Below are 6,000 nucleotides of genomic sequence, written 5' to 3'. Positions count from 1 at the left end.
CACCAGCTTGGGCCCTGTTACCAGCTACAGAATAGGGACGCTATCATTTTGCTGCTTGCCTTCCATATTCGTTTCCAATGCTGTCTAACAAATAATCATCCATTTAGCACCTTCAAGCAACAGGCACCTGTTATCTTACAGTTCTGCAGACCAGAACACCATAGTATGGCATGTATGTATGTCTTCTGCTCAGGGTCTTACCAGACCGAATAATCAGTCAATCAGTCAGTCAACCAAGCAAGCAAGCAAGCAAGCAAAAATCAAGGTTTTGGATGAGCTGCATTCTCTGCCAGAGTTCAGAGTCTTCTTCCAAGCTCAAACGCTGTAGCAGAATTCAATTCCCTGTGGCTAGCAGGCAGAGTTCCTCAAGTCTTTGCTGGACATCAGACAGTTCTTAGACTCCTCCCACATTCCTGGCTAGTGGCTTCTCCTTTTTCACAGCCACCAATGGAGATTGTTCATGATGTATACCCCTCTTCCGATCCCTCTTACCAGGAAGATCATGGTTGCTTTAGAGGGTTTGCATGCTTACCTTGGCCCTAGCCCGGTTCATCTTCATCTGATCGATTTGGGACTTTTCTTACTTGGGCAAAAATCCCTTCCCTGAGGCTGCTTGGTTAATGCTTGACTGAGAAACTGAGGGAAGATGCAGCCATTCTGGGGAAGAGATTTGGGGAAGCTCTCTCAGAGCCCTACGGCCACATCCCTCCTCGCTTCCTCATTTAAGGAACAATGTTTCTATGGAAGGTTTCAGGGGCCACGACAAGCTAGGAACAGACCATCCAAATGAAGTTCTTGCACCCATTATCACCTGCCGATGTAGGACTCAGCCATAGATAAGTTTAATGGAGGCCTGAGTCTCAGTAGTTTACCCTGAAGCAATACCTGGTTGTAGGAAGAACCAAAACTAAGATTACCTGAGCACCAGCCAAGAACAGACCATCCAAAGGAAATGCCTAACATTCCAACTGCTGTAGATAGGCTCACCTGCCAGCACACACTCACCAGGACACACACCCCCTAGACAAATGTCAGCCAACCAGAGGTCCTGAACCCTAGAAATCCCTCACCCCCACCTTCATTACTATAAAAAACCCAACTCTAACTGAGCTTGGGGCTCTCTGATTATTCCAATATATTGGACACACGGAGAGACTGAGTTTGCAAACGTATAAAATAAAGGCTCTTTGCTTTTCCATTTGGGACTCGGTCTCCTTGTTGGATTTTGGGGGACTTCGCGGATCTGGGCATAACAATTCTGCTAGACTGAGGGCGGAGCTCTGTCAGACACATTCTGTCTAGGCGTCCAGACCTTCCCCAGCCCTCTCTGCCCAAAGAGATGTTTCTGAATTGGAGATGTTTCTGAGTCAATACCTTCAACGACTTTTCTTTCTTAAAAAAGTTTAAAACTCTGTGTATGTATGTTTCTCTGTGTGTGTATGAACGTGTGAATGCAGGTGCCCACAGAATCTAGAGAAGGATGCCTGATTCCTTGGAGCTGCAGTTGTAGGTGATGGTGAGGGACCCACTGTTATAATCTGCTGGCCTGGTCTGTCACCTGGGTACCCTATCCCTTTAAGAGACAAGCCCCGCCCACTCCAAAACTCGCCCCCCCCTTCCACTGAGGCTAGCAGACCTCTCACCTCCTCACCAGCCCATCTGCTCCTCTCTCTCTCCCCCCCCTCCTATCCCTCTTCTCCCTTTGCCCCCTTCCCCTTTTCCTAACCCCTCCATAACTCACTAAATAAACTCTATACCCCAGGTCTCTCTGCATGGCATATCTATCTGTCTGTCTCCCACAGGGCCTCGGGCCACCCACCAGGGAACCCACAGAGGCCTCGGGTCACCAGCCCTGCCCCTCGTGGGGCTAACCTCAGGTCACCAGCGTTATGAATGATAACACTCACCATGAGTGCTAAAAACTCAGGTCCTAGACAAGACCAGAGAGTGCTCTCCCGACCCCCATCGAGGGGTTTCCTTAACCCTTGTTCTATTGGGTTTATCTAACTGGGAGCCAACAGGAATTAGGATGACAGAAAAAGTGGGGTAACCCAAAGATTCATGCTTGAAGAATCTGAGGCTTGGTGGTCTTGATTTATTAGGCTGACAGTTTCCCATTCTTAAACAGCTCCCCTCTTGTGCAGCAGCAATGGAACTTCCCCTTCACTGGCAGGAGCCCTCCTTTCTCTTTACTGTCCCAGGCTTCCTCTCTGTAGGCTGGCCTTCAGCCACCGGTGTCCTTAGCCTGAGGGTCTCTTGTCCTTTCGGCTATCTGGATCTCCAGGACTTTGTCTCCTGGATTTTAACACTGCCTTTGGCACCTTCTGGGGCGTGGGGGCCCAGCTTCCTACAGTGGTTCACGCATTGCAAATTCCTCTGCTCCTGCTCACACCTTCACAAATAGCCCCCATTATGAAACCTCGAGAATGATCCTAATTTGAATATGCCATCTGTTTTTTGGCATATTGGTTCTTGCTCTGACTGCTACAAAAACCTATTAGGAGACAGACACAGGGCCACGGCAGACGGAGGTACAAATATTACTTATATTACCATCAAATTTGATACCGGACAATATGGCTTAGGTCTGATGGTAAGCGTGTTTGCTAACAATCACTCCGAGGTCAGCCCTGAGAGGCCTTGTCCCTGTGGCACCTGCAGTGTGGAGAAATGGCATCTGTTCACATTTCTCACTGAGGGAAAGGCCCAACTGAGCGGAGCAACTCAGCTCTTTGAAAAGGTATGAAAAGATGTGAGTATTTTATATGGTCTGTCTGTCTTTCTGTCTGTCTGTCTGCTGGTATATATATACATTCCATTTGTGTCTGGTGCCCATGGAGGTCAGAAGAGGACATTGGATCCGGACAGTTATAAGCTACCATGTGGGTGCCGGGGATGAACCTGGGTCTTCTGCTAGAACAGTCAAGTACTCTTAACCCTTGAGCCACAGCTCCAGCCCTTGCAACTCTATGCTAAAGTTACCAGCAGCCTGTTCAGTCAGTCTCAGCCCAGAACAAGACCAAGATGGGGGCCAATAGACCAAAGACTCATTCTAGAAGGACTCTGTGCTGAATAGTTTTATGTCAACTTGACACAAGCTAGACTCACTGGGAAGGAAGGAACCTCATTTAAGAAAATGCCTCTATAAGATTGGGCTATAGGCAAGCATAGAGGGCATTTTCCTAATCAATGATTGATTGATGGGGAAGGACCCAGTCCTGTGTGGGTGGTACCATCCCTGTGCTGGTGGTTCTGGGCTCTATAAGAAAGCAGACTGAGCAAACCATGATTCAGTAATCAGCACTCCTCCATGGCCTCTGCATCAGCCCCTGCCTCCAGGTTCCTGCCTTGCCCAAGTTCCTGTCCTGACTTCCTTCAGTGATGGACTATGATGTGGAAGCGTAAGCCAAAATAAACCCTTTCCTCCCCAAGTTGCTTTTGGTCATGGTGTAGAGCACCAGTGTCTTGAACAGTAAATGACATTTTAAAAAGTGACAGGAGCCTACCACGATGGCATTCAACTATAGTTCCAGCAGGTGGAAAACTGAGATAGGAGATTGCTTGAGCCTATGAGTTCAAGACCAGCTTGGGAAATATAACAAGACTCTGCGTCGGGAAACAAAGGGGTGTGCGTTAGAGAAAGCAAAAACAAGCAAAGACTCGTAAATACTCAGATTCTTCATCATTTAGAGCTGCAAATTGCTTAATTAAAACACCAAGAATCCCACTGAAAAGGAAACAAAAACTACAAATAAATATTTCACACAAAACGAATTCAGGTTTTTGTTTTGAAATGCTGGAAATCAAACCCAGGGTCTTACACATGGCAGACAAACACTCTCCACCCCAGCCATGAAAACAAAATACTAATGGGAAAAAAAAAAGCGGAATGGTGCAGTTATCCGACCCCAGCAATAATCAAAGACCTGACTTAAAAGGAAGTGTCTGGGGGTGGGAGGAGCTGGCTCAGTCAGTAAAGTGAGCTTGAATCCCCAGGATCCATATAAAGTCAGAGTGCCTATAGTCCCCAGGCTCTGGAGATGGACTCAGGGACCTGCTAGTCAAATAGTCCAGCAGAATCTTTGAGATACAGGTTTAGTGAGAGACTCTGTCTCAAAATGTAAGATAGAGGGCTGGAGAGGTGGCTCAGTGGTTAAGAGCACTGTTCTTCCAGGGGACCAGGTTTGACTCCTCATGTGATGCTGCTCACAGCCATCTGTGGTCTAGTTACAGGGGTGTGACAGCCGACAGCCATCTGTGGTCTAGTAACAGGGGTGTGACAGCTCACAACCAGCTGTTGTCTAGTTACAAGGGTGTGACAGCTCACAACCATATATAGTCTAGTTACAGGGGTGTGACAGCTCACATCCAGCTGTTGTCTAGTTACAAGGGTGTGACAGCTCACAACCATATATAGTCTAGTTACAGGGGTGTGACAGCTCACATCCAGCTGTTGTCTAGTTACAAGGGTGTGACAGCTCACAACCATCTGTTGTCTAGTTACAGGGGTGTGACAGCCTACAACCATCTGTGGTCTAGTTACAGGGGTGTGACAGCCTACAGCCATCTGTGGTCTAGTTACAGGGGTGTGACAGCCCACAACCGGCTGTTGTCTAGTTACAGGGGTGTGACAGCCCACAACCATCTGTTGTCTAGTTACAGGGGTGTGACAGCCTACAGCCATCTGTGGTCTAGTTACAGGGGTGTGACAGCCTACAGCCATCTGTGGTCTAGTTACAGGGGTGTGACAGCCTACAGCCATCTGTGGTCTAGTTACAGGGGTGTGACAGCCTACAGCCATCTGTGGTCTAGTTACAGGGGTGTGACAGCCCACAACCGGCTGTGGTCTAGTTACAGGGGTGTGACAGCCCACAACCGGCTGTTGTCTAGTTACAGGGGTGTGACAGCCCACAACCGGCTGTTTAGTTACAGGGGTGTGACAGCCCACAACCGGCTGTTGTCTAGTTACAGGGGTGTGACAGCCCACAACTGGCTGTTGTCTAGTTACAGGGGTGTGACAGCCCACAACCATCTGTGGTCTAGTTACAGGGGTGTGACAGCCCACAACCATCTGTGGTCTAGTTACAGGGGTGTGACAGCCCACAACCGGCTGTTGTCTAGTTACAGGGGTGTGACAGCCCACAACCATCTGTGGTCTAGTTACAAGGGTGTGACAGCCCACAACCGGCTGTTGTCTAGTTACAGGGGTGTGACAGCTCACAACCGGCTGTTGTCTAGTTACAGGGAATCTAGTCAGGCATGCAAGTGGTGCACAGTCATACCTGCAGGCAAAACATCCATACACATAAAATTAAAATAATTTAACAGAAGGCCAACAAACCAGGCATGTTGGCACATGTCCCTTTAATCCCGGCACTCAGGAGGCAGAGGCAGAAGGATCTCTGAGTTCAAGGCAAGGCTGGTCTACTGAGGGAATTCCAGCACAGTCTGAGCTACACAGAGAAACCCTGTCTCAAAATCACTCAGCAAACACAAAACTAAACTGACTTCGAAACATTATACCTGTATCCTATTTTAAAACACACATGCACGGGAAGTACTGCTGAGTTTCGAGTTTGCAAGATGACATGCAATTAGTTAGCATTCCATTAGGCTGCCAAGAGCCTTTGTTTGTTATTAGGTATGCATATGCAAGAGAGGGAAAGAAGGGTTCCTGGATGCGATCCAGCCACCCAGTAACAGGTTAGAAAGAAAGGATAAAGGACCAGTTACAGGAACCCCCTTTGAAAGGAGAACACGTGTAACGCGGAATAGCAAATACTGTAATATTTTTCCGAGAATATGATAATTGCTTATGCAAGTGCAAATTTTGTAAAGTGATTCAATTCTGTTTTGTATAATGATGCTATTATTCAATGTATGGTGCATGCAAGATTATTCTGTTTAAATGTGCTGACATTTTAGCTACAGGGTCCCGAATGTAGATGTCGCATGGATATTCCTGTATAAATGCTTGGGGACAATAGGAGGCTATGAAAG

Source organism: Microtus oregoni, unplaced genomic scaffold (genome assembly GCF_018167655.1).
Source record: "Microtus oregoni isolate MIOR12 unplaced genomic scaffold, Mior012 000005F_ref0000423, whole genome shotgun sequence".
NCBI classification, from domain to species: Eukaryota; Metazoa; Chordata; class Mammalia; order Rodentia; family Cricetidae; genus Microtus; species Microtus oregoni.
This window is presented reverse-complemented; position numbering follows the sequence as displayed.